Source organism: Belonocnema kinseyi, chromosome 4 (assembly GCF_010883055.1).
Source record: "Belonocnema kinseyi isolate 2016_QV_RU_SX_M_011 chromosome 4, B_treatae_v1, whole genome shotgun sequence".
Taxonomy (NCBI): Eukaryota; Metazoa; Arthropoda; class Insecta; order Hymenoptera; family Cynipidae; genus Belonocnema; species Belonocnema kinseyi.
Genome location: NC_046660.1, coordinates 90,995,892 through 91,007,585, shown reverse-complemented (window position 1 = coordinate 91,007,585; position 11,694 = coordinate 90,995,892). Strand labels below are relative to the sequence as shown.

Sequence of the window (11,694 nt, the reverse complement as noted above, 5' to 3'; positions counted from 1 at the left end):
CCCTATACCGCCTCGTACACTTCCCCTTCTGACTTTTTTTATATAAACTCCTTGATCCCCGACTTGTATAATAATTATAATTATTAATTTTCAAATGCTACGCCAAAAATATTGTTTAAAACGTTATAAATCCTTCATATTTGCTTTTCAATTCTTTTCTATAGACCTACAGTGGCCGTAGGTCAGAGAAAATTTGGAAATCCGGGAAAATTCAGGAAATTTTATTTTTCAGGGAGAGTCAGGGATTTTCACAAAATATTTAGTAAACGTCAGAGAATTTCTATAAGATGTACTTTCAATAACTGTAAATGATCATTAATTTGAAATTTGAAATTTATTATTTGAGATTTATTTATTTCGTTTGTAAAAGATTCTATGTTTAAAACGTTTTACTTGATTAAGATTCTGGTCTTTCAATATTAATGATCGGGGATCATAAACCTTTTTTCAGAGAAAAATAAGATAATTCTAAAAAATAAATTCTGCGGTCGCCCTGATATAATATTCTTGTCAGTAATTTATTTTCCTTGTAATTCTACGTATTTCTGTTTTTTTTTCACTTTCTTTCTTTATTTTTGTGGGTATGTTTAAAATTAATTCTTTCTACTGCAAATTTACCTACTGCAGTTTAAGATTTTTTATTGTATTTGAAAATTTACCGCTTTGTTTGAAACTTTAACTATTTTGTTAAAAATTGAACTTTTTAAATTGAAAAGTCAACTAGTTGGGTAAAAGTTAATATAGATTGTTATTGTTATTCAAATTTTATTTTTTTAATCGTAAATGTAACTTCCATTTTTGGTTGAAATTTGCAACTATTTAGTTAAAAATTAAGCTTTTTCTTTAATAATTATATTTTCGGGTTGAACATTTTAACTTTTGTACAGAAAATTCCCCTTTTTACTAGAAAGTTCAATAATATAGATCAAATTTTTCTTTCTTGACTAAAAAACTCTAATTTTTAAAAATTTTGGATAGAAAATTTATCATTTAGGTTAAAAATTAATCTCTTCGACTGAAAATTTGCCTATTTTGTTGAAAATTTATTCTTCCTTGTTTAAAATAAATGTTTGGACTGGAAATTTATCTTTATCTTTATCTTTATCTTTATATGTAGGTTGAAGGTTTAACTATTTTATTGAAATTTTTCTTCAAATGTCAACTATTACATTTTTTATTGAGAATTCATGTTTTTATTGGAAATTCAACTGACTTCTAACAATTTAAATTATTTTGTTGAAAATGCAACTTTCCATGCTTAAAGTTTAATTGTTTAGTGGTCTTTATGGGTCGAAAATTCAACTGTTTTGTTGTAAATTCATCCCTTACAAAAATAAAATCTTGGTCTTTGAATATTAATATTTGGGAAAATGAAATATTGGTCAAGGAAACATCAGGGAAAAGTCAGGGGGTTTTAAAAATACATTTTTTCGGCCACCCCGCAGATTTGGTGTAAAAGTAATGGCCCATTGAATCAAAAATTTCTTTGCGAAATAACTGGAACTGTTCTCTCCAGTTCTCTTCTCAGCGGAAAATCATTGAACTGCGAGAAATTGACAATAAGTGTGTAGTCGAGCTGAAAATCGAACACTGAACATATATTCTATACATTTCTCAAACATTACATTTTGTGATCAAGTTAAAACATATTGCAAGAAAAACTCTAGTAGATTGTAAGCAAATTACAATTTTAATGTCAGTTTAGTTTTAATGTTAAATGTAGATTTAAGCTTTGTTTAAAAAACTGGTCAGTTTGCGATCAATAATTAAAAAGACTTTAATAATTTAAGTCAAATAGCAAACTTGTTTCTTATCGATCTAATTTTATTGTCTAATTCGATCCTTTTTGCTATCATATCGAGAAAATTTGGTTAAAAGTGTATTCCTTAATGGATAAAATACAGTCGCTTTTATGTAATAAGAAGTCGAGACTGAAGCAGACAGGTAGACACAGACCATTTCATGCATTTAAGTTACGCCTGGAGAAGAGCATTTGTTGCCTTTTTCTCTTTTCTTCATGTTTTATGTACTCATTGTAAAGTATCCAATAAGCAGCAATTCTTGGGCTGCAAAATTATGTTACTTCAAACAATTTTTAATAGGTATTTTAAATTTATTAAAATATTTATTAATTTCTTATACAATGTAATAAATTCTCTCAAATGAATATGATTCTTAAACAAGTACAGTATATCACTGTTCATAGATATTTCTACTTCATATACAGCTGTTACAAGTTTTGGAACTTTTTTAAACTTATAACAGGAGAAGTTTACGTTTTCGGTAGCTTAAGTTTCATGAAGTTACTTACATGTACCTTAAAAATGTATTGAACTTCAATTAATTTAACGTTCATTTAAGATAAGTTACTTTACACTTCACAGCATCGGAATTTTCTGTAGGGTCAATAGGGGTAATTATGATACAAAATGATGAAGTTGTACTTTGATTAAAAATATTTCAAATCAGCAAACACTTTGCGTGAAGAAATATATTCAATTTTTTTTTAATAGAGTATCAACGATTTTAGATTTTCCGTAACTGTGATACGGGTAAAAAAACTCAAATCCTAATTTTACAAGATTTTAATTCCACAACTATTTTCTTGATATGTTCACTGATTCTTTTACTGAAAAAAAGATGACATGGCTCAAAGAATGTGGTACAAATTTGTAGATTTTGTTATGCATAATTTTTATCCATTTATCTTTTGTCGTATCTTGCATAATTTGATCGAAAAATTGAATTTCTCATTATTTTTCGTGCTGTCAAAATTTGAATTAAATTTCTTTCGAAAAAATGGCAACAGTTGTTATGATTCATATCGTGCATTACTTAGCTTAAAATTTTCATTTTCATTTCCTTTTTTTTTGAATTTTGTAAGTGCTATAAATTTGGTAATTTTTTTTAATCGAAAAAAGTATTAAGGTGAAAATTTTCGTATTTTCAAGTACTACGAATAACCATATATAATATTTTTGAATCTTGAAACACGTGGTCTCAAAATTTTTCAAAATGAGCTCACTTTTTGAATTTTGATCCAAAGTCGGTGGCTAACGAAAATGACTTTCAGTTATTGACACTAAAACTAAATTTTTCAAAAGTATCCTGCTCACAGACAGACGAACATACAGACATAAATACAGACAGATAGATGGACCCATTCGTAAAAACCTGTTTTTCGGATTTAGAGGGTCTCAAAACGTCAACATTTGATACATTTTTATCTATCTTGGATAGTTTTGTCACAGCATGAAATTTTTTATTTTTTAGTATTTTTTGGCTCTTTAAAATGAGAACCGTTAGTCACAAACGTGTGTTTTTAAAGAAATCCTCAATAGTCTGATTTTACATAAAATTATTACCTCCTAATTGTGATGAGAATGTAAAAAGACAGAAAATGTGATGTTCTAAGAAACGGAATTTTCTGGTCAACGCTAAAAACGGAAGAAGCTATAACATTTTTGGATAGAGAAAGAAAGATGTGTACATTAATTTCTCGTACAAATACTTTTGAAATTAAAATTCGAACCATTCTTTAAAATTTTCCAAAGGCCAATGTCGTCCAGCGAAAAAATGGTGGTTATAAAATCCGCCCCGTAAATTACAAATTGGGGTTTTCTAAAAGCATTTCAGTTTCTTTAATGTTAATTGATTGCATCAATAACTAATAACGGTAATCTTTTTTTATACAAATAATAAAAGATATAATCTTTATGTTGTAGCAAAAAAAGTTCAAAACTAATTTATTTTTCATTCGAAATTTTCTCTTGACCACACTAACTCTGCTGGCATGCTTACATCTACGACCCTACATTTCATGCAGCAGAGGAAAAAATTAACTTTTTTTCTCTTTTATACTATAGATTTGTACTTTTAAGAAGGTCAGGTTTTCATCATTTTCTACATTGAATTCAATATTTTGCACAGCAATAAAAATTATTTTGATTATATGAATAACAATCGTGTGGAGAATCATGTTAGAAATATTTTTGCTATTAAAAACAAATTATAAGAAATTTTACCACGATACATTGTTCTTGAAAATTATAAAACTGAATAATAGCATGATTGCACAATTGCCTACTTGACTATTTGGAAAAATGAGAAAAGAGCACACATATCATAAATTGCAAATTTTAATGGCAATTTATTAAATAAGTACTTGAATTTCCTGGAATAAAACTTGTTAATAGTAAAATACTTAATTTTGAGTGCGTCAACCTGCCTTTGAGTACTCTACTTTCCGTGTTTGGAGAAAGCGATTTTTTCTTGTTGCCTAAAAAAGCACTGCAGTGGAAATAATAATTTGTCGGCAGTTCCACGTTCGCTAATGACAGTAATGAACAAGTCGAGCGAAATAGCTGGTGTGCACAGGGCGCCTCAACGTCGGTCCTGGGGGTGCGGTGGCACAAAGGTTAGGGGAAAATTCAGCATGAGGCAAACTCTACGGTATATGGCTATATGCTATACAGCTATATGGTAGGCTGCGAGGAAATGGGAATTTACCGAAATCCCATTGTTCGTTGCTTACTAGACAGATTTACGACTTTCAGTCTTCGTTCAGAACTTTTTTTTCTTTTACTTCTTTACTTCGATCTCATAAAATTTAGAGCACTCTCACTTTTCTATTCCAATGGTTCCATTCTAATAAATGTGGCCTGCATTTTCAATAATGCTTAAAATCATAAACGTAATTTTTGGGTTCAATAAAATACTTTTATGGCGACTCATTTTAATAACTGAAGCCCAAAAATTGTATAAACGAAAATAAAAAAATGTAAATTACTCAAATAAATTTTTTATTGTCTGATTAACGTGAAAAATATTAAATTTATGGGTTTAGCTGATTTTAACTCTCTTATAATGTCATAATTTCTATTATATATTTCTTGTAAGGAAAAATGCTAACTTTTCTCTATGCCCTAGGTTCTTGAATGTTGGACAATCCCAGAAAAGTTTCAACTTTATTTCCTTATCAGATACAAAAACTCACTCTGAAAGTGTAAAGAGTACTTGAGTGGATAAAAGGCAGTTGTTTAATGACTCTAATGAGGATACATTGAGTAAAACATTTTTCTGATATTGTCTGACATTGAGTATAATTCGTGAAAGAAAAGCCAAGAACTGAATGTTTAGACTGTTTAGAGGGTTGTGAGATTTTTTTTATTTTTACTAAATATATTTAACTTCTTTAAAATATTAATTATTACATTATAATAGAGTTAAAACGAGCTAAAATTATTTAGGGTAAGGTGGGGTTAAAGGTGACATAGGGAAAAAGTGCCACATATGTAATTTAGGCGCAGTGTTATGAAAAATAAACTTTGGCCACTTTTGACCCCGCCCTACAAATTATTTCTTATTGCGTTATCGTATGTGGCACTTTTCCCCCCTGACACTTTTAATCCCACTCTATCCTATATCATTATTTTGTCGTTAATCAAACAATACAAAAGTTGATTTAAGTACAGTAAAATTCTGAGACTGGGACGGTTTCGGGGCTGGAGGAGGTGGGGAATTACCCAGATAAAAGACCATTTCGTAGAAAACGGTTTTGTTTTTCCACGCCTGAGCGACCGCCGATCTTCCCGCGCAATTCCTTTTACTCCTGCTTGTAGCGCGGCGTCAATTGCCGGAAGAACTATATCAGAGGGCCGTATCTATAGGGTACGCTGTAATTAAATTTTTTTGTATCTTCGTTGAATAACGGTTACGGACTTCAATCACATATAGTTGCACCCAAAAAGTGCATTTTTAAATCAAAATGGGTATGTATAAATAAAAGGTAGCATACCATAATCCATAACGCAACGTCCATTAATTACATAAGGATGATTTTGGTCGTTTGAGTACCTCCCCACTTATTGTAAGAATTAGTAGGTTTTTTTGACAGCTCCTCTCCTTCTTACGTAAGATTTTATATTTCTTACTCTAAATTTTGACACTATATATTATTTCGCAGATTTCAAAGGATTTTAAGAGATTTCAAATTTTAAACGAAAAAAAAGTCACTGTCCTACAGAAATTTTTTGCTTAAATTATGAAATCCGATTCGATAAAAATGCATCATGAAACCGAAAAAAATCTCTTTGATAATCAAAGTGAAAAATTGTCATTCTCACAGTGTGCAAAATGGATGTTGCATGAAAACCGTTTCTTTCTCTGAGGAATCTGAGTTGCTCCACTAACAAGATAGTTTGAAAAGAAAAATTTTCTTTGATTATATCCATGGATTTTAGAGGATTTCTTAAGATTTCGAAATATTTCATGGAATTTCAGAGGATTTCCGAATGTTATAAGAAATTTCAAGGGATTTTGAGGAATTTTAATAGCTCTAAAAATATTGTTATGGACTTCTAAATGTTTAAGTGATTTCAAAAATTTCAAGGGATCTCGTGATATTTCGAAATTTTTCACGGAATTTCAAGTATATTGAGCAGTTTTTTTTACATTTTTAAGGGATTTTGAAGAATTTAAATGGTTTTTAAAATATCTTAATGGGCTCTCAAATATTTCAAAGGATTCCAGAGATTTGAAACGATTATAATGATTCAAAAGATTTCACGGAATCTCAAATACTTATAAGGAGTTTCTACAGTTTGAAAAATATTTCAAGAAATTTCCTGGAAGCATAATCATTTTAAATTCATAATACCATAAAATTTGAAGAATTTCAAGGAATTTTCATATGATTTAAACAATTTTCAGGAGTTCAATAAATTTTCAAAAGAATTAAGGGGATTTCAAAGGATCGCAAGGATTTCCAGGCATTAATATTTATTTAATTTATTTATCCATATTTATTGGACGTATATGATATAAAATATTACATAAAAAATGGATATCAAACAAATAACATGATGTGTGTAATGATATAAAAAAGAATTTCAACAGTCAAAACAGGTTTTAATTAGCACATTGAAAAAAATTAATTAAAAAGATTTAAATTATGCAGGAATTGCTTTTATATATTGTTTGAATTCAGATTTTTAAAGCTTGATGGCTTTATTTTCAAGATTCTTTAATTTTGTAATGTTCCCAACAATACAATTTTTAAATTCTAAAGGGCTTCAGTTTGAAATTGTTTTGATTTTACTGATTTTAAGTTTTATAAGTATATTTTATATTTATTTTACAAAATCATGTTGCTTTATTATTTTTATCAAACGCTAGGCGCAAATTCTTTTTTTTATGAAAGTTCATTGAATTTCCTTGTTGTTAAAAGCTCTTGGCCATTGAAATTTATATGCGAGTGACATGCTTTGTTCATCATTATCAGCGCAAAATATTTTAATCATTTTGCAATAACATATTAATATTTGCTATAGTATTAAATCATTTTAAATTAGTTATACAAATAACTGCAGAGTTTCAAAGTCAATAAATTCAACTTTAATTTTGAAATATTCCGAAATGTATAAATGCAGCTGGAGGCAAATTATATCTACAGTTAAATAAGTTAATAAATTATATTCAAACTTTTTTCATAAGTGAATAAATTTTAGAACTTAATTTACTATTGCTTTTTCTTTTAATTTGCAAAACGGCATTTCAATTTAAAAACTATTATACCTTATTTTAATTGTACAATTTAAATAGAGAAACGCAGTTTTTAATTTTTCCGAGAGGTGTCAGAACGTTAAATATGTGTGGTGATTACGATGTTATTTGCGTCGGAATTTTCGGTTGAAATTTATTTTTCTCTGTGCACTTTTTCATTTCAGGAATTTTATGTTACATTTTTATTTTATTTGTCGCTTCTGGGTTACTAAGAGATAAATTAAACAAAAATATAATAATAGAGATAAAAATAATAATCTAAAAAATAAGATCTTGATTAAATCGTTTTAATAAAAAGAAATTATGTAATCCTACTGCAACTTGAGAAAGACTTAGTATTTCCGACGATTTTAGATTGTGTTAGCAATTGTTACTGGATACTGGATTTTTTAAACAAAATTCATTAAACACAAATCATCAATGAGATTCCCTATTTTGAATTAGTTCTTCTCAGGAAAAAAGAATCCATTGAAAAGACGACTCTGTGAAATGCGTATCTGTCATTTGCAGATTCAGAAAGTTAAAACAGAATCGGTTTGCGAGTATGTGAATCGATCATTTTCTCAAGCAGCTTCGAATCTGCCATGTACTGCAATGACCATTTTAAGCAAGGTTATATTGAATCGGTTTCCTTCTTTTTGTATGAGACCGACTTTTTTTGGTTAAGCTGCCATATTTCACACGATTTTTTAAATTTATAAATTATCGAAAGATTAAAATAAATCATTCGCCGCTCTACTAGATTCCTTTTGTTATTTCAGTTATATTAAACAAAATTATAACAAAAAAAGTCTTTAAAAAACAAATCAGCGGCAATTTTGGAATTCTAGTGACAGATACGCAATTCAAAAGACATCGAAATCCATTAAACAGAAGTAAATGGATTTTTGTTTCCTGGGTTGTTAACAAAAATCATTAGATCTCAAATAAAAATTTCAGTGCTAAACAATTTTAGGTTCTATATATCTTTTCTACTGACTAAATGGTATTTTTAGTAAAAAAATTATAAGATTTCAAAGAACATTTACATTATTTCTACACCTGAAGGTTATGTTGGCGTATTTTTCACCTGAAATTGGTATTTTTAAATGAAAAACATCTCGAAAATCATTAGATTTAAATTCTACGATTTTTTTTAAATAATACAATTTATAATCTTGAAAATTTTCGAATTTGATCATGTTTCTTTCTCAGAAGTTGAAATTATTAGCCGTTCTGAAAATTCCCTGGAATATTTAAAATTACCCTAAAATCTTGTAAATAATTTTAAATCCTTTCAAATTCTTCAAATCTATTAAAAATTCCTTGGGATCTTTAAAGATACCCAAAAATATTGTAAATCCTTTAAAACACCTTGCAATTACTGAATTCTAATTAAGATTCTTTAGAATCGCTTAAAATACCCTTAAATATTACAAATCCTTTGCAATATTTTGAAAACCCTTTAAAATTGTTTTAATCGCTTGAAACTTCATTGTAACTTTTCAAAATATCCTAAAATATTTGAAATATCTTAAAATCCCTTTAAATCTTTTAAATCATTTGAAAAATTCTAGAAAGATTTAAAATACCATAAAATCTTTTTAATCCTTTGGAACCCGTTTCAATTATTGAAATTATTTGAAACTTTCTTGGAATCTTTTAAAATACTCTAAAATATTTAAATTCCATTGAAAGCATTTGAAAAAAGACAAGGTTTTAGCCAGGGAGGGAATAATTTTTTGTTATATCATGTTAGGGTTTTCCATCGCAATTTGCAATTTAAAAAAATCATTCCATTTTTTAATAAACTCCCAATTTTTGTAAAATTTTAGGATGTTGTCGTTTGATACCAATAATCGACATTTTCAAACAAAAATCATTGTATTTCAAATAATATATAATTTTTTAAGAATTTTAGGACAGGTTTTCATTTTTAACCGAAAATCGTTATAAATTTTCAAGAAGATTTACAACTTTAGAATATTTTTAGTTTATGATAACATTTTTTTACGGGAAAGTGATGATTTTGAGCATAAAAAGATAATTTTTCAAAGAAAACTTACCATCTTAAATCAATTTTGTTAAAATTTTAAAACAAAAATTGATATTTCTAATAAAAATATAGAGTTGAAAAATCTTTAAAATATTTGGAATATAACATGTTATATTACCCTAAAAATACTATTTACAATTTTTAATCATTTCAATTTAATTTTAAGATATAATTTTCCATTAATTATAAAAAGCATTGCTTTTGAATTTTATTTCTACTATTTTACATAATAAATTCCACATAATAGCACGTACATACTTTTTAGCACATTCTTACAAATTGAGAAAATAATTGCTTCTCAAAACTCATGGGAAACATTCTTTTAATGCGTCTTAATGGAAGTAAGAATGGAAGTTGTCAATTTAAAAAAATTAATACTTACCTCTTTAATTCTCATTCTTTAGAATTTATGTTTCACAAATTATTTGACGCCTTTACTCTATCTTCTGCTCCTTGCCTTTTCTTCAAACAAAACTATTTACATTAAATATTTATCTTCCATGGTATAGTATTTGAATGCTTGTTTCGAGTGGAGAAAATGAATAATTTATCTCTAAGCTAAATGCAATTTACTTTTGAAATTGGAATGATTGTTTTGATATGTAAATGTTTGTTTACCTATGTTTCAGATTAATCAAAATGCAGCGAATTAATGATAGAGAAATTCCAGATGAGCGAAGAGAGTAAGAAGAGGTAAGTTCTGAGGGTGAAATGAGTACAGCAATCTTCTTAAAGAAACATATGAATGGTAAAATATAGCCCCTAGACATCTTTTCGAAAAATGTCAAGCTGTCAGTATCTCATTTTCTATAATTACAGAAATCACAATTAAAATGAAAAAAGTTGAAAATGGTTTGGCTTTTATCTTTAAAGGAAATTCTTGTTTACGTATATGCATAAAATATCATATCAAAATGTGATCTAGAGTCTGGAAAGTAGAACATTGGAGCTAAGGTATATTCCAGTCGAGATTCCAGTAGGAAATTAGTAAAGTGCTATTTCTAATTACTGATCCCTTTACTAATCATAATAATTAAATTGCACCTGCTTCCAGCGAAATCGCGGTAAAATTTCAGCCACAACCACGTCTCACGACCGTGAGATAGGTGGTTACAGTCTGTAAATGAATCAATACGACGATCCAGCAAAAACCTCGTGCACCCTAAGACCACGGAGCGACCCAAGGACAACCGCCTTCTGCATTTTTTCCGCAAGTGTTCTAGCACATTGTTGGCACGCAGGGATGCTTTTTAGGCCATTAGCAAGTGAAAGCTTAGCACCTGCAAGAGCGCCGATGATAAGGACGATCAATTTAACAGAATATTCCGGGTACAATCGTTGCAACTCCCTTATAAGGTCTCGATACCTCTCTTTCTTTTCATTCTCCTTGATTATGATGTTTTTGTCAGCTGGAGCCGAAAATTCGATAATGAACATGATTCACTTCTCGAAGTTAAGAAGAACCATGTCAGGCCTCGAGTGAGCAACAGAAACGATTGTCGAGAATATAAAGTTCCATTATATGCGGCACTTCCCATTCTCAACAATTGACTCAATTGCCCTAGGAGCATTTAGAGGAGCGATATTAAGGTGAATGCCGTAGGAATGACAGAGATGGTAATAAAGCACTCTTAGTGCCGCATTGTGCCTTTGATAGTATGTGAACTAAATGCTCGGGGTGTGCATAGCACGCCCTGCAGCTATCATCGGGAATCTCTTGGCTCAAAATGTGGCGACGATATGTTAAGGTGGAAATGACACCGTCTTGGCATGCAAAAATGAAGCCCTCCGTACCAGACTTCAATCCGGGCGATTTAAGGAAAGGAAACGTTAGCTCACAAGACATTGACTGATCCTTCACATTTCTGTAGAAGATACCGTGCATCCTCTTATCGAGGAGCTGTTCACGAAAATTTTTCTCTTGTGCTTTTTTAATCCGGGCTTTCAGGAGTGAGTACTCGAGATAGATAAGATTTGATGCATTTTGCTCACTTCTAATACTGAAGTCAAGTCCGAGTGCTTCAGCAGCCTACTCCGCTGCTTTGTACAGAAACGCTCCTTTGCCCACTTCTTCGTGATTCCTGACCATTTTAAGA

The 11,694-nt window shown here is 29.4% G+C and overlaps 1 protein-coding gene across 1 annotated transcript in view; it reads left to right on the top strand.

Moving 5' to 3' along the window:
* Nucleotides 1-11,694, top strand: part of LOC117171007 — a 254,157-nt gene that overhangs the window by 108,133 nt on the left and 134,330 nt on the right. Inside the window, exon 2 of the mRNA XM_033358052.1 lies at nt 10,228-10,291. The gene's annotated coding sequence lies outside the window, so the exon portion shown is untranslated. The remainder of the gene's footprint in view (nt 1-10,227; nt 10,292-11,694) is intronic.